Source organism: Danio rerio, chromosome 6, assembly GCF_052040795.2.
Source record: "Danio rerio strain M-AB ecotype USA chromosome 6, GRCz13ab, whole genome shotgun sequence".
Classification (NCBI taxonomy): domain Eukaryota; kingdom Metazoa; phylum Chordata; class Actinopteri; order Cypriniformes; family Danionidae; genus Danio; species Danio rerio.
Genome location: NC_141026.1, coordinates 1,547,501 through 1,572,500, shown reverse-complemented (window position 1 = coordinate 1,572,500; position 25,000 = coordinate 1,547,501). Strand labels below are relative to the sequence as shown.

Below are 25,000 nucleotides of genomic sequence, written 5' to 3'. Positions count from 1 at the left end.
TGTTGTCTGTGTGTGTGTGTGCGGTGAGAGAGTGCGTTTTCTTGTCTGTGTGTGTGTGTGTGTGTGTGCGCATGTGAGAGAGTGTGTTGTCTTGTCTATGAATTTGTGTGTGTGTGTCTGTGTGTGTTTGCATGTGTGAGAGTGTGTTTTCTTGTCTGTGTGTGTGTGTGTGTGTGTGTGTGTGTGTGTGTCTGTGTGCATGTGTGAGAGTGCGTTGTCTTGTCTATGAATGTGTGTGTGTCTGTGTGTGTGTGTGCATGTGTGAGAGTGCGTTTTCTTGTCTGTGTGTGTGTGTGTGTGTGTGTCTGTGTGCATGTGTGAGAGTGCGTTGTCTTGTCTATGAATGTGTGTGTGTCTGTGTGTGTGTGTGCATGTGTGAGAGTGCGTTTTCTTGTGTGTGTGTGTGTGTGTGTGTGTGTGTGTGTGTGTGTCTGTGTGCATGTGTAAGAGTGCGTTGTCTTGTCTATGAATGTGTGTGTGTGTGTGTGTGTGTGTGTGCATGTGTGAGAGTGCGTTTTCTTGTGTGTGTGTGTGTGTGTGTGTGTGTGTGTGTGTGTCTGTGTGCATGTGTAAGAGTGCGTAGTCTTGTCTATGAATGTGTGTGTGTGTGTCTGTGTGCATGTGTGAGAGTGCATTTCCTTGTATGTGTGTGTGTGTGCGTGTGTGTGTGTGTGTGTGTGTGTGTGTGTGTGTGTGTGTGTCTGTGTGCATGTGTAAGAGTGCGTAGTCTTGTCTATAAATGTGTGTGTGTGTGTCTGTGTATGTGTGAGAGTGCGTTTTCTTGTCTCTGTGTGTGTGTGTGTGTGTGTGTGTGTGTGTGTGTGTAGGCTCTCTCAGTGTCACAGGTGAGAGATGAAGCTGAGCTGCTCCTGCATGTCACAATAAAAGCTGAACACACGTCAAACATCTGGAGAAACTCCCAACAGTGCAATTAAAGGACACAAACGAGCGTCATTAGCTGTCTGATGTGATGCAGTGTGTGTGTGTGTGTGTGTGTGTGTGTGTGTGATTAGCGCTGATCGACAGCTCTAGCCTGATGGTTATTGATGGTTACTGTAGTTAAGGAGATTTATGCTGTGGTGTGTGTGTGTGTGTGTGTGTGTGTGTGTGTGTGTTTAATGTGATTTGCGTGTGGTCTGAGCACTGGACGCAGGCCGTCATTTACAGAGTGTGTGTTACTTACAGAGTGTGTTGGTTACAGAGTGTGCTTGTTAGCCAATTGTTAGTCATGGTATGTAGAGTAGGGCTGTGCAATACATGGATATAAATGAAATAATGCTGGTCACGATATACAGCTGAGGGCAGAATTATTCACACACACTTGTACAGCTATCTTTATGGGGACTCCTCATGCATATGATGTTTCTACTGTACATGCTGTATATTCTCTCTCTCTAACCTTATACACAACCCTCACTGCAAACAATCTTCCACAATACTTAATTCTGTCTGGTTTATGAGTTATTTTCATCATGGGGACCAAACAGGGTCAACATTTACTGGTTTTGCTATACTTGCGGGGACATTTGGTCACTACATGGATATTAAAGTGATAAATTAATAGTGTGTGAGGTGTGTGTTTGGTTTGACTGAGAGGTCAAAGGTCAAATATAATTTTTCTTAATGTGTTAAAACGTACCACAGGCTGTGATTGGCCCAACCCCTAAACTCTCATGGAGAACAAAAAAGGTTTAAAAAATGACTAGTTTTGCTATACTTGTGGGGACATTTGGTCCCCGCATTGTAATGAACACAATCCATACATATTTTTACACTTTCAAAATACTTAATTATGTCTGATTTACAAGCCATTTTCATCATGGGGACCGAATAGGGTTAAAATATACTAGTTTTGCAATACTTGTGGGGACAATTGGTCCTAATATTGAAATGAATACAAACCACACACACACACACACACACACACACACACACACACACACACACACACACAGAGTAAAACTACAGTAAACCAGTGCATGTGGTAAGAGTCTGAGATGTGTGTTTGGTTTGGCAGAGAGGTCAGAGGTCATGTATAACGGTCAGTCTCAGTGTGTTCAAACGAACCGCAGGCTGTGATTGGCCGATGGTCTCGGCCTTGTCAGAAATGTCTCCGAAGAGATTTCAAGCAGGAATTGAGAGGGAAAAAATCAATTTGTGTTGCTCTGGTGGCCTGGCGACGCACGCATGCACACATGCACACACACACACACACACACACACACGGACTTGTAGAGCTATCTTCAAGTGCTTTACCCATAGCTGTAATAATGTTTCTACTGTACAGACTGTATAATCTCTTTCTCTACCCCAAAACACAACCCTCACAGCAAGCAATCTGCACTTTTACATTTACTAAATACTTCATTCTGTCTGATTTATGAGCCATTTTCCTCATGGAGACCAAAAAGTTCAAAATTTACTTGTATTGCTATACTTGTGGGGACATTTAGTCCCCTATTGTAATGAATACAAGCCACACAAACACACACTTAGAAAGTAAAATTAACTGGTATTGCTAAACATGGCACTTTCATTGTAATAATTATTATGCAGCACATGTGATGAGTGTGTGAAGTGTGTGTTTGAGTTTGGCAGAGAGGTCAGAGGTCATAAACATCGGTATGTTCAAACGAACTACGGGCTGTGATTGGCTGATCATCTCAGAGCTGTCAGAAACGTCTCCAAAGAGATTTCAAGCAGGAATTGAGAAGGAAAAATCTATTTATGTGGCTCTGGTGGCACAAACACACCTGTTCAGCTATCTTAATGGGGACATCCCATAGACATAATGATGTTTATACTGAACATAATGTATATATGATCTCTCTCTACCAATAAAACTTAACCCTCTCAGGAAAAAATCTACATATTTACACTTTCAATATACTTCAAGCTGTCTGATTTATGAGCTGTTTTTCTCATGGGGAACAAAAAAAGGTAAAAAAAAAATAAATTCTGGTTTTGCTATACTTGTGGGGACATTTTATGTAATGAATACAAAACACAAATACAAAAATGTGTCTTCTACCCCAACCCTATTCTAAACTCAACCCTCACAGGAAACAATCTGCATTTTTACACTTTCAAAACATTTCAATCTGTCTGATTTAGGAGCCGTTTTCCTGACAGGAACAAATAGAAATGTCCCCACAAGGCTAAAAAACTGGTATTGCTATACTTGTGAGGACATTCAATGTAATGAAACACACTGTGAAACTAAAGTAAACCAACACATGTGATGAGTGTTTGATGAGTGTGTTTGAGTTTGTCAGAGAGGTCAAAGGTCATTTATAATGGTCAGTTTCAATACGTTCAAACAAACGGCAGGCTGTGATTGGCCGATGGCCTCGGTGCTGTCAGAAACGTCTCCGAAGAGATTTCAGGCAGGAATTAAGAGTCAAAAAAATTATTTGCATGGCTGCGTTGCCTGGTGACGCACACACACATTTGTACCGATAACTTTATGGGGACTTCCCACAGATATGATGTTTCTACTGTATAGACTGTGCATTCGTCTTCTACCCCAACCCTACCCCTAAACTCAACGCTCACAGGAAACAATCTGCATTTTTACATTTTCATAATGTTTGATTTATGAGCCGTTTTCCTGATGGGAACTAAAAAAAATGCCCCCACAAAGTTAAAAATAACTGGTATTGCTATACTTGCGGGGACATTCAATGTAATGAAACACACTGTGAAATGAAAGTAAACCAACACCTGTGATGAGTGTGTTTGAGTTTGTCAGAGAGGTCAGAGGTCATTTATAACGGTCAGTTTCAATACGTTCAAACAAACGGCAGGCCGTGATTGGCCGATGGTCTCAGTGCTGTCAGAAACGTCTCAGAAGAGATTTCAAGCAGGAATTGAGAGTCAAAAAAATCAATTTGCGTGGCTCTTTTGGCTCCGTTGGCCGGCGCAGACTCTCTCTCTGCGGCCCGAACGGTCAGAGGCACAGCTCCAGAGGACGCGGCCTGACAAACTCCATCAGGAGCGGCCCGAGTGTGTGTGCAGACCCGCCGCCGGAATAAACCTATTTATCTCCTTCAGCCGGACCCCCTCCTCCAGGACCGCAGGGACCCGCCGGAGCTGTTTCCAGACGCAGAGAGGAAGCGAGCGGGGAGAAAGTGGCAGAATTCAGGGCTGTAAATGATGAATTACTTTTCATCACGACAGAGGAAACACGCGGCGGCGAGCGGCCGCCTCTGACCCGACGCCGCGCAGCAGCCAATATCTTCATTCAAGAAGACAAGCATGAAATTACACAGAAAATGGGATTGTCATCAAGCGGGCCCTTCAAATCAGAGTATCCAGTCATTACTGCTCATAGCCACATCATAGCCGTATGAGTGTGTGCGCGCGCGTGTGTGTGATTCAACACTTCAGCAGAACTGAGAGTGTTTGACACTACTGATCACAGAACAGTCTCCAAAATTGAGACGCACCAAAGTTTTCTGTTCGGGGGCAGATTTAGGCTCGCAAAGACAGTAGAGTCTTAAAACATTAAAAAAGAAAAGTAGTATTTATTTATTTCAGTCTCTTTATTCGAGCCAGCACATTAACATTTTTAATGGGTCTTAAAGAATTAGGAAAGAAAACTGATTATTTATTTCAACCTCTTTGATTGAAGTAATTTAATTATTTGTTTTTATTGAACATTTCCTCTGTTTGGAATTTTCGAGTTTAGTTTAATAATCTACATTCTCACTTAAAAGTGCAGATTTTTGACAAATAAAGGTAAGAGTTTGCATAAAAGGATGTCACTGTCAGTCATTAAATTATTAATTAATTATTTATTTATTTGTTTATTCAATTTTTTATTAATTATTTTATTTATTTATTTATTTATTTTATTTTGTTATTATTTTATTTATTATTATTATTATTTAAATTTATGTATTTATTTATTATTTTATTTATTATTATTATTATTTTATTTATTATTTTATTTATTTATTTATTTATTATTTAGTATTTTATTTATTATTATTATTATTATTATTATTATTATTATTATTATTGTTATTATTATTTTACTTATTTATATATTTGTTTGTTTGTTTATTTTTTATATTTGTTTCTTTAAGTAAGGTCATATTTATTGTTAATTTTACTTTAGATTTTATGTTTGAATTTGTGTTGTTAATTAGCCTTTGCATTTAATGTCAAAAATAAATAAATAAAAATGTATTTATAATTTAATTTAAATATGTGTGTCTATATGTGTGTGTGTGTGTATGTGTGTGTGTGTTTCAACACTTCAGCAGAACTAAGAGTGTTTGACTTCGGCACTACTGATCCCAGAACAGTCTCCAGGATTGAGATAACCAGATGCTACTGTCGATCTTTCACTGCAGTTATTTCTATCCAAAACACATGTTTGAACATTTAATATTAAGTTATTTCTTACCTTACACGGTGTTAAATATGTTGGTCACGCTGGAATCCATTTTCAGTATCTGACTCTGCCATCTGTAGAAAAAACAAATTAAACAAAACAATTGAGATTCAATAAAACTGCACAAATTTTAAAAAATAAAGAAAAAATACAAGTAAAGTTTATTTATAAACTAATGTCGAGAGGATCACGTGCTTATGATTGCTTGCAGCCAGCCTCGCATTATCCAATTCATGATTGACCAATCAGACGACTTCTAAGCCACTATAAATACCATAAGGTCCATATCACAGCCATGTTCATTTTGAAGAATCCCCCCTTCCACCCCTACTCCTCCTCCTTTCCTAGATGGGTGGCACAGTGGTTAGCACGGTTGCCTCACAGCAAGAACGTCACTGGTTCTAGTCCCTACCAAGTCAGCTGACATTTGTGTGTGTGAGTTTGTCCATTGCAATGTGATGTAATTAAAACATAACAGCTGACTTTAAATGCAAATGAAGACAAGTGTTTGCATGTGTGTGTGTGTGTGTGTGTGTGTGTCCATTGGAGATTTGTGTTCTGATCATAAACAGTGTTCTCTGCTGGTTGACATTATGGGATGTGATTGTGTACAAGCAGATGCAGGCGAGCTTGTTTACAGCACACAGACACCAAGACACAACATCTAATGAGCAATCAGACCATAATTAGCAAACAAAAGCAAAGCCATCAGGAGTGAGGTGTGTGTGAATACTAATCAGACAGCAGACACAGCCACTATAAAACCACACTCACACGCTCAAACAGGACAGGATCAATCATTGAGTTATTTCAGAAAACCAAGATCATGATGCGGCAAACATCACAGAGAGAAATGCAGGACTTTACAATCAAAAAACTTCCCTAAAGAGTCATCGCAACAGGTTAGGAATACTTAATAAATAGGGATACTAAACTAAACTAAAATAAAATAAAATAAAATAATAAAAAACAGTTATATAAAATAAAAAACAACATAAAATAATAATAAAAATCAAAGTAAAATAATAAAATAAAATAATACATGAATAAATAAAAAAATAAGGCACTAATTCAAAATAAAGCAACAAAAATAATAATAAAATAAAGTCAAATAACAAATAAATTAATAAATAAACCTAAATAAATTTAAAAAAATATATAATAAAATATAGTAATGAACTAAATAAATGATTAAATAGAATAAAAATAAAACAAAAAATAAAATACAACAAAATAAAAAATAAAGAAAAAAATAAAGTAAAACAAAAAATAAAATAAAAAATGAAAAAATAAATTAATAAAACAATAATATAAAACAACATAAAATAATAATAATGAATTAAAATAAATAATAAAATAAAATCAAAAATTAATAAATTATATAAATTAAAATATAAGATAAAACAATAAAATAAAGTAAAAACATTAATTTAAAACAATAATATAAAATAAATCCATATAAAATATTAAATAAAGTAATCAAAAAAAATTAAACAGTAATTGAATAAATAAAAATAAAAATACAAAAATAATATAAAATAACACAACATAAAAAATAACAAATTATAATAATAAATTGTTGTATATATAAAAAATACTGAAATAGCACCGTTTACAATGCATCCTGCTGCACACTGAATAAAATCAATAGTTTTGAAAAGTCGACAGGGTTTAATGGTGAATTGTGCAACTTTTAATTTCTCTTTTCCTTTAATTCTGTGTCCTGATGAAGGGTTCAGATGCTCTGCTCTTCGCTCTCCGCTGCGACTCTGGACAAAGACGTGTTTCTGTCCATCAGACGCTTCATTTAGAGGCCATCAGGAGACTCTCAGACACACACACACACACACACACACACACACACACACACACACTGATTGCTCCCTCTTGAATATATAGTTAATGATAATTATGCAAGTGCCCCTGAAATGAGAGGAGTTACCTAATAAAGACAAACGAGCCCCTGGACACTAGTGTGTGTGTGTGTGTGTGTGTGTGTGTGTGTGTGTGCATATGACAGAAAGTGTTTGTAGAGTGTATATTTGTACAAGAACATTTTGCAGATGAAAACATTAAGAAATAAATGATTTTTAAAAGGCACTTTTTTGTTTGTTATTTAACATTTTTATTGGGTTATTTCAATCCAATTGTGGGTCAAATTGACAACCCAAACCGCTGGGTTTATTTTTTTTTTACTCAACAATTTAGTATGGTCATATTCTCTGCAAATTTGCAAAGTGGTGCAGGGGTTAGCACTGTTGCCTCACAGCAAGAAGGTCGCTGGTTCGAGTCCCGGCTGGGTCAATTGGTTTTTATATGTGGAGTTTGCATGTTCTCCCCGTGTTAGTGTGGGTTTCCTCCGGGCGCTCAGGTTTCCACCAGAGACCAAACACATGCGCAATAGGGGAATTGATTGACTTAACTGACTGTAGTGTATGAGTGTGAATGAGTGTGTATGGGCGTTTTCCAGTATGGGTTGCGGCTAGAAGGGCATCCTCTATTTAAAACACATGCTGGAATAGTTGGCGGTTCATTACGATGTGGCGACCTTAGATTAATAAAGGGATTAAGCCGGAAAGAAATTGAATGAATGAATTATATAATATAATATAGGGCAGCACGGTGGCTCAGTGGTTAGCACTGTTGCCTCACAGCAAGAAGGTCACTGGTTTAAATCCCGGCTGGGTCAGTTGGCATTTCTGTGTGGAGTTTGCATGTTCTCCCCGTGTTGGTGTGTGTTTCTTCCGGGTGCTCCGGTTTCCCCCACAGTCCAAACACATGCGCTATAGGGGAACTGATTAACTAAATTTGCCGTAGTGTATGAGTGTGAATGAGTGTTTATGGGTGTTTCCCAGTACTGGGTTGCAGCTGAATGGGCATTTGCTGCGTAAAACATATGCTGGAATAGTTATACACTATATATATTTATTATTATTAATGCAATTATAATGATTTGTATTATTGTTCTCATCTGGAGCCACTTCTCTGTGATGATCTGGACTCTCACTGTGTGTTTTGGATCTGCTGTCATTAATGTATGTGCAGCGTTTACAATGGAAATATTTATCAGCACAGTTCAGAGAAACAAACACAAATATAATGCTAGTGTTGAAGATGATCCCTGTAAGAGTAATCGGCCCTTGTCATATTAACCTTTACGCTGGTAACGTTCAGTAAAACACTGAGTATTTGGTCATAGATCAGCAGCGAGAGAAATGAGGGCCTGCGACTCTCTTCATCTATTATTATTAACCTCATCAAGAGAGACGACATTCAGAAAACCAAATGAATAATCGCAGAGAAACGGAGGAGAACGTGTAGAAGTGCTCAGTTCACTCGCTGTGTTGTGGACTGCATTATGGGATGCTGATCTCTGCTCTGTCCGCTTCTGATGTTGGTCACTTTTCACAGCTTTTCCAGGGTTAAATGTTGTTGTAGGAAAGATCAAGCTCCCATAATGCAATTCACAATAATTAATGAATGTGGAAAAATAAAAACACGAATCACAAAACACAGAAAACTGCTTATTTATGCCAATTCTAAAAATATATATATACAGTTGAAGTCAGAATTATTAGCCCCCAGTTTATTTTTTCCCCAATTTCTGTTTAACCGAGAGCAGATTTCTTCAACACATTTATAATCATAATAGTTGTAATAACTCATCTCTAATAACTGATTTATTTTCTCTTTGTCATGATGACAGTAAATAATATTAGACTAGATATTCTTCAAGACACTTCTATACAGCTTAAAGTGACATTTAAAGGCTTCACTAGGGTAATTAGAGTAACTAGGCAGGTTAGGGTAATTAAGCAAGGTATTGTATAACGATGGTTTGTTCTGTAGACTATCAAAAATAAATAGCTTAAAGGGGCTAATATTGACCTTAAAATGGTGTTTAAAAAATTTAAAACTGCTTTTATTCTAGCCAAAATAAAGCAAATAAGACTTTTTCCTGAAGAAAAAATATTATCAGACATAATGTGAACATTTCCTGAATATGTAAAACATCATCTGGGAAATATTTAAAAAAGAAAAAGAAAATTCGAAGGGGGTGAATAATTCAATTAAAAAAAAAAATCAATTCAATAAAAACAGTATCATGTTTTGTAAATGCAAATATACATTGTTTTAATATATATTTATATATATATATTTTTAAAAGCACAAGCTATGTTGGTTTAACAACACAGATTTTCAGTCATAACAAATCTAAGCTTTTGAAAAGAGGACACCTAAACAAACTAATTTTATTTGAAATTTGGAAGAAATGTCATAGAATAAAACACATATTACCATTTTACTGAAACTCGCAATACGACTTTTTAAGCAACATTTCTGTCGCTATTATATTTCTTGGGTTAAGCAGAATCATCTTAGGTCAAAAGAAAAAACAAGATTATTTTGCTTGTTTTAATGAAAAACTCACTTTATTTTGACTCATCATTTCTGAAAACAGGACTAAATGTTTTGCTCGTCTAAAAAATGCTTCTTAATTTAAGAATTTTTAGATATTTAGACTAGAAACAAGACAACTCTCAGGAAGAAAAGCATTTTTTTGGCAGTGTGCTACTATACATTATTACAATATTTTACCATAGACTATCATCTGAGAAGCAAAAAAGAGGAAAGAAATTAGTTGAAGTTTTGTAGGTTAAGCAATATTTTGCTTGAACTTAATTGTATTATCTTTCAATTTCTAAATGTGTTTAATGATTCAAATATTTTAATAAATATATCTGTTTAATTCATCTGTCTTGTTTAAATGCACCAAAATACATCGCCTATATTCACTGGGAAATGGAGGAAAATATTCATATGGGCTGTACTCAATTCTGCTGATCACTGTGCATGACAATGGTTTTAAGCAGTTTTGTGGATTCAGACAGTGTTGGATTGTTGGTAAATCATCTGCATAATAATACTTTAAAGGTTGCAGAGGTTTGTAAGGACAGAAGGCCTCTTTTTGTGTGAATTCTGGCTTTAAAGGTCCCATGAAATAACAATTAAGTTTTTTAGATGTCAGTTTTCGTCTGCTAGTTTTAGGCATAACTATAAGGTAGTGTGCTCAATTCATTCATTTTCCATCAATTTAGTCCCTTTATTCATCATACCACCAACTATTCCAGCAGATGTTTTACAAAGCGTACGCCCTGCCAGCTGCAACCCAGTACTGGGAAACACCCATGCACACACACACTCATACACTACGGCCACTTTAGTTATTTAATTTCAAGTAGTCAACAGTATTTCGAATGTCTTTGGACTGTGGGGGAAACCGAAGCACCCAGAGGAAACCCACGCCAACATGGGGAGAACATGCAAACTCTACAAAGGTCGAGGGCTCGAACCAGCGACCTTCTTGCTGTGTGCTAGCCACTGTGCCAGCCTAGTGTGCTCCAGAAGAAATATAACCCTGATATAAACCTCTAAAGCTTGCAGCTTTTCCACCTTAATGGATCATTCACATCACCTCATACTTCAGTTTCCCATCAAATCTTCTGACCAATCAAATGTTCTCCAGTGCCTGACATGCCCCGCCCCCTTCTCATTTGCATTTGGTTCAATGCACTGCATCTCAACTGCTCTCACTGGCAGAGCTATGATCAAACGGAGCACTATTGGCTGTTTTTTTAAATAAAGGGGAGGAGCTACTGTATGCCCCGCCCTCTCTTCATGTCTTAAATGTCAAACATCTACTGTAATAAATAACACACATCTCAGAGCACTTCAGGAGTGAGTAATGGACGGCTTGTGTTTGTCGTTGTGTGGTGTGTGTTTATCAGTTTGAGGGTTCGGGGTTAATGATAATGAGGTTCTGGTTCAGCAGCGGTTGGGAAAACAGCTTTTATGGTGTGTGTGTGTGTGTGTGTGGCCTTTCGCCGGTGTGTACGGGTGGCTGTGCATGTTATAGTTATAGTAGTGAGAGTGTGTGAAGCTGCAGGACGCTGCATTAGTGTGATGTTAATGAGCGACACACACAGCTCATATAACTCTTCTTCTTCTTCACCGCTGTGCTGTGATCATCAGCATTAATGCAGCGGGGCGGCCAGAGGACAGGTGCTCCGCTCACACACACACACACACATGCACGCACGCACACACACACACGCACATACATGCACGAACACATACATGCACGGAAGCACACATACATACATACACACACACACACACGGACAAACGCATGCACACAAAAACACAGTCTTACACACACACTCTCTCTCCAGACACACTCATACAGTGTTATTTAAGTTTGACTAAAAAAAATGGGTTTGTCCATATGTGAACTAGCATTCGGTTAAAACAACCCAGCATTTGTTAGTGTAAACCTTTGGGTAAAATGTATAATTTAGATTTAAAATAAACCAAAGTTGCATTTGTGCATATTTGACCCAAACTTGAGTTACAACGACCCAGCATATTTTAGAGTCAAGTCAAAAGTTGCTGTCTACACTCAAGAAAATGTTGGGTTGTTGTACCTCAATGTTGGGTCAAACAGTAACAAAACTATCAGCTGGATTAAAAGTGCACTTAAGTTTAAGGGCACCTATGTTACCCCTTTTGCATCTCTAAAATGTGTCTGTAAAGTTTCAGCTCAAAAACCCATCAGATTTTTCATTATACTTTTTACAAGATCCTGCTTTATACATCTTTCCAGCAGGGGGTGGTTTTGACGTACTGCGCCTTTAAGGCGAGTCTTCCCCGCCTACTGTTTCTACCTACCTTTCTGCGTGCTTTCACACACACACACACATGTTTTTTGTGAATAGTGGGTACATTACATAGACTTCCATTCATTTTATACAGCTCAAACTGTATATTATACTGCCCTCACCCCACCCCACCCCTAAACCCAACCATCACAGGAGTCAGTGTGCAGCTTTACTCTCTGATTAAACTCATTGTGGGGAATTTATAAGCATTTTGAGAAATGAGAACGTCAATAATGTCTCCATATTTCACCTGTTTTTTGTAATACCTGTGTCATACCCATGTCATTATACAGATTTGTGTCCTGACAGTCACAAAAACACGTACACACACACACACACACACACACACACACACACACACAGACATGAAGAGCGCTTAGCTTTGCACTGTTTTTGCACACATATGTGCCAGGATACAGGCTAACCTCCACTGCTGTGTTAATATCTGTTATGTTTATGTACAAAATAAACCTGATTTAACGTCCACAAACCGGGATTGAAGCGTCTTCTTTTATAATTGTTCTGACATGAGGCTGTGCTGATGAAGTAAAGCTGAAGTGAATCGCTGTACTTCATTACACACGTGCTCTGTTTTAAAACATTTTAAACATGTGAAACTCACTCTTGATCACATTTCATGATGATTGAAGATCCTAGCGAACTGAACCGAGCTTTTATTCGCAGTTGCTATGCAAACGTTTGGTCTTGCTGACATGATTGTGCTGAAAATATAAACAAACTCAACTTTGAGTATTTTTTTCCCAATTAAATTTAAATGACACATTTAACCCAAAGGTTTAGTTTGAAAACGTTGGGTCAAATATATAAACCAAACATTGAGTCATTTTTGTGTTGCTCAGTTCAACTTTATTAAGTTTTAATCCAGCTTATTAGTTTAATATTTGATTCAACTTTGAAATACAACAACCCAGCATTTTCTTGGATGCAGTCAGCAACTTTGGACTTCAACTTAGCCTCTAAAGCATAATGGGTTGTTTTAAATCATCTTTAAGTAAAATTTGGACAAACCAATCCTTGTTTTATTTTTTTAGTTGCTCTTAAATTAAACATTTTAACCTAAATGTTTACTAAAAAATTCTGGGTTGTTTTAGCCCAATGTTGGGTCAAAAATGGACAAACCCAATGTTCTTGTTTCCAGTTAAGCTTAAATGACACTTAATCTAGCTGATTTATTTGTTGATATTTGACCCAACGTTGAGTTACAACAACACAGAATTTTTCCTGAATGTAAACAGCAACCTTTGACTTTAACTTAGGTAAAAACATTCTGGGTTGTTGTAACTTAACTTTGGGTTAAATATGAACAAACTCAACTTTGAGTATTTTTTTCCAATTAAATTTAAATGACACATTTAACCCAAAGGTTTAGTTTGAAAAAGTTGTTTTTTAACCCAGAGTTGGGTCAAATATATAAACCAAACATTGAGTTATTTTTTCGTTGTTCAGTTCAACTTTATTAAGTTTTAATTCAGCTTATTAGTTTAATATTTGATCCAACTTTGAGGTACAACCCAGCATTTTCTTGGATGTAGTCAGCAACTTTGGACTTCAACTTAGCCTCTAAAGCATGCTGAGTTGTTGTAAATCATCTTTAAGTAAAATTTGGACAAACCAATCCTTGGTTAATTTTTTTAATTACTCTTAAATTAAACATTTTAACCTAAATGTTTACTCAAAAATGCTGGGTTGTTTTAGCCCAATGTTGGGTCAAAAATGGACAAACCCAATGTTCTTGTTTCCAGTTAAGCTTAAATGACACTTATTCCAGCTGATTTATTCGTTGATATTTGACCCAGTGTTGAGTTACAACAACCCAGAATTTTCTTGAATGTAAACAGCAACCTTTGACTATAACCTAGGCAAGAACATTCTGGGTTGTTGTAACTCAACTTTGGGTCAAATATGAACAAACTCTACTTTGAGTATTTTTTTCCAATTAAATTTAAATGACACATTTAACCCAAAGGTTTAGTTTGAAATTTTAGTTTTTTAACCCAAAGTTGGGTCAAATATATAAACCAAACATTGAGTTATTTTTTGTTGTTCATTTCAACTTTATTAAGTTTTAATCCAGCTTATTAGTTTCATATTGGATCCAACTTTGAGGTACAACAACTCAGCATTTTCTTGGATGTAGTCAGCAACTTTGGACTTCAACTTAGCCTCTAAAGCATAATGGGTTGTTGTAAATCATCTTTAAGTAAAATTTGGACAAACCAATCCTTGGTTTATTTTTTTAATTACTCTTAAATTAAACATTTTAACCTAAATGTTTACTCAAAAAATGCTGGGTTGTTTTAGCCCAATGTTGGGTCAAATATGGACAAACCCAATGCTGAGTTCTTGTTTTGACCTGTTAGAGTTGCATACAGCACATGCACTTGACAGGGAAGAGTTAAGCAGAGCGTAATCTGAGCAATGCAGAGTTATGGCTCTTGTTAGACGCTTCCTCCTGTCAGAAATAAATAAAGGAGGTCAAAGAAACGCATTGATTTTCATGACGGGGGGACAGAGGTCAATAAGTTTGAGACAGCGAGACATCGGCCGGTAAGAGCATCGCTTTCTCTCCATTAGCATCTCACATGATGTTTATTCTGCAATCACGAGTCGACATTTGCTCTGGATCTGAGATGTATTAGCGCGAGAGGAGAGTCCCTAAATCAGAAGAGGAACACTCTCGCTCCTCCTTCACCTCGCTAATGTCCTCTAATGGACTTTAATTGAGTTAAGCTTTAATTAGATCTCGGCTGAAGAGGAAAGCATTATGCTGCGCTGATGTTTCCTGTGAAGAGAGTTTAGTTGTCTTAAAGACGTGCGAGACGCTGTTCTCTAATGCATCAGTGCAGCTGACCACAGCACACACATCTACAGACGCAGCGCAAGTCACTCTTAAAGGGAAACACTTCACCTAAATATGAACATACACTCAGTTTCTCCAGACTTTCATGAGTTTCCAAAGTAGTTATTTTGAAAAACATTGGAAACTTGTCACCATTTACTTCCAAAGTAGATTGAGAAAAACAAACTATTGGATTTACTCAATTCTTTCTAAAGTTAGTGGTGGCAAAAGGTTTATACAGGCTGAACAATGATGTATTGTATATTGTATTATTTTTTTTACTGTTAAACTTGTTACAACATCCTGCCCAGGGACTAAAGATTGAAATTAGCTTTATAACTAACTCTGGCATAACATGTCATGTTGTACATTGTCCCTTTATGTATGTATGTATGTATGTATGTTTGTATGTATGTATGTATGTATGTATATTTGTAAGTATGCATAAATAAAGGAATAAAGAAATAAAAAAATAAAATGAATAAATAAATAAATAGATAAAAAAATTAAAATAATAATAAATAAATGAAAAAATAAAAGAAAGAAAGAAAAGAAAGAAAATAAAATAAAAGAAAGAAACAAAGAAAATAAAAGAAAGAAAGAAAGAAAAAAGAAATAAAGAAAGAAAGAAAAGAAATAAAAGAAAGAAACAAAGAAAAGAAAGAAAATAAAGAAAGAAAGAAAATAATACATAAAATGAAGATAAAAAGAAAATAAAGAAATAAAGAAATTAAAGAAAATAGAAAGAAAATAAATAAAAGAAATAAAAGAAAAAACAAAGAAGGAAGGAAAATTGAAATAAATAAAGAAAGACAACAAATAAATAAAAAAATAAAGATAGAAAATAAATAAATAAATAAATAAATAAATTAAAGTAAGAAAATAAAGAACATAAATAAAAGAAAGAATTAAAAAAGAAAGAAAAGAAAGAAAAGAAAATAATAAAGAAAATAAATTAAAAATAAAGAAAAAAACAAAAGAAAATAAAAGAAAATAAATAATAAAAGAAAATAAAGAAAATAAAGAAAAATAAACAAAGAAACAAAGAAAAAAAATTATAATAAAAAAGAAAGAAAAGAAGCAAACAAAGAAAATAAATAAAAGAAAAGAAAAGAAAGAAAATAAAGAAAATAAATTAAATAAAAAAGAAAAGAAAATAAATAAATAAAATAATTAAATAAATAAAATAAATAAAGATATTAACCATTAGTAATACCGTGTGATCTTATTCTGCATCCCTAATCCTACCCAAAAAACCCAACTTCCACTATGTAACTTTCAGTAGTTTATTCTCCAGTCTCCATTGCCTACACTGCAGCTCTGCACAGGATGTTTAGCCAGAGGAGAAATGAGTCTGGTTTCTCTTGAGGATTTTTCCTTCACTTTGGTCAACTGGTGTTGCCACTGGCTTGTGGAGCTGCACAGTGGATTTGCTCTTCAGTGTTTAAACTTTCAGCAGTGAAAATGAAACCACACTGAACTGAACTCTTAAAAAAACTGACTGGCACTGTTTCAGTGTACTAGTACATCTGTGTTCAGCTGCTCCGACACAATCTACACTGTAAAAGTGCCATGGAAATGTAGATGAACTGAACTGAATGAATCTAGTAGTGTTAGTTAGTTTATACAGTCAATTATGACCCAAAGAGTTACTAACAAAAATAATAAAAGCACTACAGTCCTAAAAACAATGTGTGCAGCAGTTACACATCTAAAACACACAAGATCACTGCACAGAGATGATCACGAGGACGGTGTGTGTATGTGTGTGTGGAGGATCAGAGAGGACGAGCAGCATTACCTTCATCACTGACTGACACGCTTGAATCATTTATTAAAAACCTGCGACGGCTGCTCTGCATGTCACATCATGTTAGAGCTCACACCGAGCACACACAAACACACACACACACACACACACACACACACACACACTGCCCGTCAGGTGGGACGTTTGTCCAAGAGATACAATTACCACATTGGCTAAGTGCTGGGGGTTGGTGAGGTGACCTTCCATCGACAGAGTGTGTGTGTGTGTGTGTGTGTGTGTGTGTGTGTGTGTGTGTGTGTGTGTGTGTGTGTGTGCGTGTGTGTGTGTGTGTGTCCTTCATTGCTCTCCATTTGTGGGAAATTGTTGTTTATGGCTGTGCTGTTTTATTGGTCAGATGTTGTGTTTGGCCGTTTCCCAGCACAGAGTGACCACTGATGATCACTTAACTCCTCCATACTGACCGCCAGAGGAATAAAGAACAAATCATTGAAGGAGAGCCGCGCGATCATTAAAATTAGACTTCATTTGTCTGTTTTCGAAGCGCAGAACAACGAGGCACGGCTGATGACGGAGGACAGAAATGCAGAGACGCTTAGAGATGCAGAGGAAATCGAGCATGCACAACTCAGTATATGCAAATGTTTATAGTTAAATGATAAGAATTCACAATTAAAATATTAAGATGGTGTTCAATATGGTTAATTGACATTTTTCTGCATAAATTTGAAAGGAAAAACATCGCTGGTTCAACATATGCTGGAGATGTGCTTCCTGAGAGATGGAAAAACCCAATATTCCTAATACACACACAGCAAAGCAGTGTTCAACTGGCGAGTGTGTGTGTTTTACGCTTCAAGTCAGGTAGGAAGAGATCCTTAATGTGTCTTCGGTAACACGTCTCCAGTGGCTCTGAATAAAATCAGTATAATCTGGAGCTAAAAATAAACAGCTCACGCTCGCCGTAATGTTTTAAGCTGCTGTGAATAAATGAAGGAGAGCGAGGGATGCTGGTGCATGTTGACAGGTGCAGGTCTGCTGCATGCATTAAACACACACTGAGCACACACACACACACACTCTCTCTCAAAAGTGATTATAGGTTTTTACTATTCCTATAGGGTGGCACGGTGGGCAGCACGATCGTCTCACAGCAAGAAGATTGCTGGTTTGAGCCTCAGCTGGGTCAGTTGGTGTTTCTGTGTGGAGTTTGCATGTTCTCCTCGCGTTCGTGTGGGTTTCCTCCAGGTGCTCGCGGTTTCCCCCACAGTCCAAAGACATGCGGGACAGGTGAATTGGATGGGCTAAATTGTCTGTAGTGTATGAGTGTAAAAACGTGCTGGATAAATTGGCAGTTCATTCCACTGTGGCAACAGGGTAACAGATTTAGCGTGTTACCCGAGGTGTCGCGTACAAAAGTGGAAGAGGGTAGAGAGTTTGATGACGATGGAGTGTCGTGGACGAAGGATGAAAGTGAAGAGGGGGGGGGTTGTAGCGGACGAAAGTGAAGAGGGTTGGAGAGTCACAAGAAAGTCATTGGGGAGTCAGAAGAGTCAGACTGAGGAGGAGGGCGGTTGAGGAGGGGGATCAGTAAAATGAGGTGCCGGATTCGTGTTCCAGCACAAATTAAGCCCTGCTGTGGCCATATACCAATACACAAGGCGAGAGTCAGGAAACACAGCAAGGAAAAACAAGACACAGAAACACTTCGGAATGTTACAACAAGACTCAGCAAAGTGTGTGTGTTAGTGTGTGTGGTAAATATATAAGTCCTGGTGTTCAGTCTATAATAAGTTACAAGCTGTGTTTAGGTAATCATGGGGAATCAGGAACTGGTGTGTGTGTGAGATGCATGATGGTAGTTGTAGTCCAGTTCAGTGACAGATGAGTGACGATCTGCAAGGATTAGCGGGTGATTGTGACAAAAAGTTGTAAATAGTGACTTTTATGAACATTTGTAATAGTTTTTAGTGCTTTGTTGTGTGGGTTGGTGTGACAAAGGAGTTTGTCACTGGCCTGCGGCAGAGCTGTACACCCACATATTCACGCACACACACATAACTTACCTTCACTCCACCAGCCGATCTACCGGGTGCACACGGGAGATTGCGCTGTAATAAAAACACATACACGCACAAACACATTATATACTCCATTAATCCTTGCATATTCTGACACGCCATAAATCACACCGCATACATTTGTCTTACCTGTGTGTCCGTTTGTGTTTGTGTTTGTTCGTCTCGTTGCGTTTCTGTTGCGTCTCTCTTCCTGGTTGCGCAATCGCGGCTACGGGAGGCAAAAGGGGCCAAAAAGGTCATGCGCAGCATTTTATGCACAGTGATGCGCTGCGCATGCGCTGAGTGGTTGGGCACCCGGGGGAGACTATGTGTTTTATGTGGGGGATGAAAAGAATGGGAAAACAATGAAAAAAGCAGTATTCATGACATGTGAAAATGCTGATTTAATAATTTTGGTTTTAAGTTATATAGTAATACAAATGAAGTGTATGAAAGTGTGAAATGCTTACCTGAAAGATTGTTTATGTCCATACTTACCTTATACTTACCTTCAATAAAGTTTAATCCAAACTGGGCGGAGTCACTCACTATAAATAGAGTGACTTGTGCTCAGTTCAGGGTGGGAGTCGTTGGAGATAGAAGGTGTGAGTAGTGGCGAATGGTTGGTTTGATAATTCTGGATAGAAAATATTTTGTATATAATTATTTTGTTACTTTATTGTCTTTATTTGTTTGTTTTGTTGTTTGTTTATTTTTGTATATATATATATAATTTTTATTTTTATTTTTTTTGTCTACTTTATTTTTTTGGATTTTTGGATTGGACACTTTTGCACTGTAAATAAACGCACCTTGCACCATAGTGCTACGTCGACTGAGCCATCATTTAATTTTTTCTTGTTTCACACACACCCTAAAAACGCCTCTGTGTGACAGTTGGTGTTGTATATCATGCTGCAAACATCCTGCCAGTGCGTTGTTTGTTATTTTGAACACTTTGGATATTCTCATTTGTTATACATTATATTATTTCATACTACTAAAATGTCAGTAAGAGTCACTTTGTTGAACTGTAGAGTTGAAATTTCAACCTTAATAGTGGACAGAGCAGAGATCGACATCCCATAATGCAATTCACCACCGCAAATGAACACAAAAGACAGAAAATGCAGAAACTGTGCAGTAATAGAGGTGTTTTACAGTGCGCTCTGGGCAAATTGACTCCCCTTTCATTATGTTGGTGGCCGTTTTTGCCCAATTGAGATGCTGAATCTGTGATGGAGTGTAAATGCAGGAGTGTGTGTTTCTGTTGCAGACCGAGTGTAAATGCAGGAGTGTGTGTTTCTGCTGCAGACCGAGTGTAAATGCAGGAGTGTGTGTTTCTGCTGCAGACCGAGTGTAAATGCAGGAGTGTGTGTTTCTGCTGCAGACCGAGTGTAAATGCAGGAGTGTGTGTTTCTGCTGCAGACCGAGTGTAAATGCAGGAGTGTGTGTTTCTGCACCAGACCGGGAGTAAATGCAGGAGTGTGTGTGTGTTGTTTGTCAGGATCTCAGGGGTCGGCGGGGTCACCGCTGCGCAGATGTTTGTGTTTTTCTGATCTAAGTTGAATGTAAAAATTTGTGACACAAAGTGCTGCGTTTCATCTCGGTTTAGTTCTGACAAGACAGATAATGGCACACTTACACACACACACCTACTGACTAATGCATGAGCCACATGTGCTCACCTAAAGCTGATTTACTGCACACACACACACACACACACACACACATGCATCCACACACTCATCTAAAAGAAATGAAGCAGAATGAAGCATAAACACAGTGTTAAACTACAGTAAATGTGTGTTTTAGTTGTGTTCAATAAGTGTTTAATATAAGTTGAAAGATCCTTAATGCAGCTTCAGTAACAATACAGATCTGTCAACGCCAGCGTACAGTTTGTGTCATATATAATGTATCTTCAGCTCTTCTGAAAGGAGAGGAGTGGATGACAGGATGAGATGAGAGGACGCACACACACACACACTGAGAGTCAGGTAATGTGTGTGTGGAGCTCAGATTGAGTGTCTGTGCTGATCCACAGATTTGACACACACTCGCTGAACAACCACTGGCTTATTTTTCATCTACAGTACACTGCTCTGATCCTCTGACAACGCTGTCAGTCACACGCATGTCAGTGTGTGTGTGTGTGTGTGTGCATTGTGCAGACTCACACACATGGGTGTTTTCTTTATGTTGGGTTGACTAAGTCTGTGCACATGTGTATATGTGTGTGTTTTGTCCTCACACACACACACGGGTGTGTTTTCTTCATGTTGAGTTGACTGAGCCTGTCATATTCATGGGCAGTTTTGATTATGTTTTCTCTGATATAAATTGAAATAACGCTTCTCAGTCATAACTCACACATGGTTAGTCAGATCCACAGCAGTGACAGACGTGTGTGTGTTACACACAATATACTGTACCACACTAAACTCACTGCTGAATCAACATTTAAGCATAACCTGACCCATAATAAGCATTTTACATAAAGAATACATTTATTTACAGCTGGAGTCAGAATTATTAGCCCCTCTTAGATTTATTTATTTTTAATATTTCCCAAATGATGTTGAACAGAGCAAGGAAATGTTCACAGTATGTCTGATAATATTTTTTTTTTCTGGATAAAGTCTTATTTGTTTTATTTCCGCCAGAATAAAAGCAGTTTTTGATTTTTTAAACACCATTTTAAGGTCAATATTATTATTCCCCTTAAGCTACATTTGTTTCCAATAATGTACAGAACAAACCATCGTTATACAATAAGTTGCCTAATTACCATAACCTGCCTAATTAACCTAATTACCCTAGTGAAGCCTTTAAATGTCACTTTAAGCTGTGCAGAAGTGTCTTGAAGAATATCTAGAACAAAATTATTTACTGTCATCATGACAAAGATAAAATAAATCAGTTATTAGAAATGAGCAATTAAAACTATTATATATATATATATATATATATATATATATATATATATATATATATATATATATATATATATATATATATATATATATATATATATATATATATATATATTAGAGCTGCACGATTCTAGCTAAAATGAGAATCATGATTGTTTTGCTTAAAATAAAGATCACGATTTTCTCACGATTCTGTAAATGTAAAATAAAGCTTAATATGAGTCGGTTATTGTTATTGTTTTTTTCTCAAGCATATGGTGAAACAACAATATTAATATTATGTGTAGGTGTACTGGTTTCTATACATAATTCTGTTCTAATTTGAACAATTCTGATGTTGATTTATGTTTGATATATAGGCCTATGCTTGCAATCTGTCATTGAGAACATTATTACACCATTTAATTCACTGGTAAAATCAACATTATATAAGCTGGAGTAGTTATACTGACACAGTAAACACATATTCTCATGCACAACTGTGGGTTCACTATGAAAGAAAAAACATATCAAATGCTTGCCGCAGTTATAACTCTAAATGTGATATGATTATTGAAATGATGTGCACGCTTTCGGTTTCATTTTCAGTGTGCTGTTCATACTTCGCACGCGGCTCTCAAACGATCACAAACTGAATATTATTTACAACTTTATTACCTGTTACTCACAGCATATGCAGGTTCTGTTCACTAAGGTAGTCGTGCGCTCATCTATCATTAAGTACGCGTGCGCCCGCCCTCTGTGATAACAGCTCACAGTCAGCAGCTCACGTCACGTGATTTCCCAGCCGCAAATACAGCATTATATAAAGACAAAAATGACATTTTTAGGTGAATTATACCTTATAAATACAGTATGTGACTTTTTAACATCATTTGGTGGTGTCCATGGCGCTGAGCGATGTGTGTGAAACAATGAAAAGACTCGTGCAGCCACCGTAGCTTCTTTCCTAAACTTGAAAATATGATTGGCAAAATCATAGAAATGCTGGATTAAGATCATCTAGGGGTCGAATAGAGAGAGAGATATGTATATGAGCAATTCCAGCGTTATGGATGTGACATTTGCATTTGCAAAATCTCAAAACATAAACCGACAGAGGAAGTATTTGTTAACATTACATTGAAGCATCTCTATATTTTTCAAAACAAGTTAAACCCTGTGTACACATCTGTAAACATTTCTTATATTTTATATTGGGAAAATAAACATGCGGTATGGAAGTGATAAAAAAAGTCCTTACAAAAAAAAAAGCGAGTGTACAGAACACAACATACTATGTAGAAAGTCTGTGTATTAAACTGCACAACCCAAAATAAACAATGCTAATCAAAAGCACACGAGTCGACTCTCTGTAAAACAAACATGAGGGATTTTATTTGATTGGACATTCTTGCATTTAAGAGAAAAAGGCTTCATTATACATGTGACATCTCTCTGTTATGGATGTGACGGATGTGAAGTTGTTACTTGTGTGACTTTGGTAAATCAAATATAATAGTTTGAAAACACTGACAGAGGCATTTTGAGTATTTTTAAAGCACTGTGATATACAAGCCTGCACAAATTCTTTGGCAAAAACTTTTTTCATGGCAAGGCTGACATTTACATAGAACTGCTCTTATTATATACATATAATGTTTAATATTGTTATTATCATATATATACAGTATATACCACCTGACAAATGTATTGTGGCCTATTCAAGTTTTAGGAACAGCTAATAATAAGTTGACTTCTAGTTGATGATTTGGTGTCAGAAGTGTCTCATATGAAAGGTGAAGGCCTCTAGATTTTGCTTACTTGAGCTCAATAAAATCTGATCATGTCTTGATTATGAATGATTTGATGAGGACAGTGCGCTCTGACTCTGCTCAGACTAAAGTCTCATCACTGAACAGAAATAATGTCCAGTATAGAATATAAAGTCCTGCTGCAGTGGAGACAGAATGAATATTGTGTCTGACTCCATCATGAGCTTGGAGGACTGCATCCATACATCTCTGCACTGACTCACATCACTGATTAATAAAGTCATCTGGAATGAAGAAGAAAGCCTTTAGCAGGATCCCAGAGTTCATCAAGAGTCTTTGTGTTCATTTTCAACATCTTCTCCTTCATCATCAGCTTAATAATGTTTATGTCTGGTGACTGGGCTGGCCAATCCTGCAGCAGCTTGAGCTTCTCTGCTTTCAGGAGCTTTGATGTGGAGGCTGAAGTATGAGGAGCGCTATCCTGCTGGAGAATTGTCCCTCTCCTGTGGTTTGTAATGTAATGGGCTGCACTATTGTCTTGATATCTCAGGCTGTTGATGTTGCAGATCTCTCGCACGCCCCCATACTGAATGAACCCCAAACCATGACTTTTCCTTCACCAAACTTGACTAATCTCTCTGAGAATCTTGGTCCATGCTGGTTCCAGTTGGTCTTCTGCAGTATTGGTGATGATTGATGCAGATCAACAGATGATTCAGCAGAGAAATCCACCTTCTGCATCTTTTACACATCATCAGCTAGGATTTTTAACAGAACAGGGACATTTTCACAGTATTTCTATAATAATTTTCCTCATGGAGAAATGATTATTTATTTTACTTTGGCTGGACTGAAATCAGTTATAAGGACAATATTATTAACCCCCTTTCAGATATTAATATATTTAAACATATTGTCTCCAGAACAAATCACTGTTATACAATAACTTGCCTAATTACTCTTACTTTACTCTAATTACCCCAGTGAAGCCTTTAAATGTCACTTTAAGCTGAATATCAGTGTCTTGAAAAAAAGCCTCCAAGTAGAGGATATTTGATGTTTGTGGTTTATCTAAAAAAAAATGAACAAACACACACACACACACACACACACACACACACGGATCAATGAGGCAGTTTGTTGATTGTAATTGGTCTGAAGTTGAGGCCAAGTGTAAAATGAGATTTTGTGGAGCAGATGAATCCACTGACCCGTCCTCAACCGCACACACACACACTCTTGACCTCTGACCCCTGCACTACAGTCACCCATGACTGACACTTGCTGACCAGAACAAGCAGTGACCCTAAAATGCCCCCGATTCACCCTAATATCACACACTGAACGCACATTAAACACACAGACAAACTTCTGACGGCCAAACAAACTCAAATCAACATCACACACACACACACACACACACACACACACACACACACACTCGGCCATCTGGGAATAGCGGCAGTAGATGCGAATGAGCAAATGTGTGTGGAAATGAGATG

The 25,000-nt window shown here is 37.0% G+C and overlaps 1 long non-coding RNA gene across 5 annotated transcripts in view; it reads right to left on the bottom strand.

Moving 5' to 3' along the window:
• Positions 1–25,000, bottom strand: part of LOC141386154 (uncharacterized) — a 227,609-nt gene that overhangs the window by 83,456 nt on the left and 119,153 nt on the right. For all 5 annotated transcript variants that reach the window (XR_015492963.1, XR_015492965.1, XR_015492962.1 and 2 more), the window contains exon 3: positions 5,414–5,475. This is a non-coding gene — a long non-coding RNA (uncharacterized LOC141386154). The remainder of the gene's footprint in view (positions 1–5,413; positions 5,476–25,000) is intronic.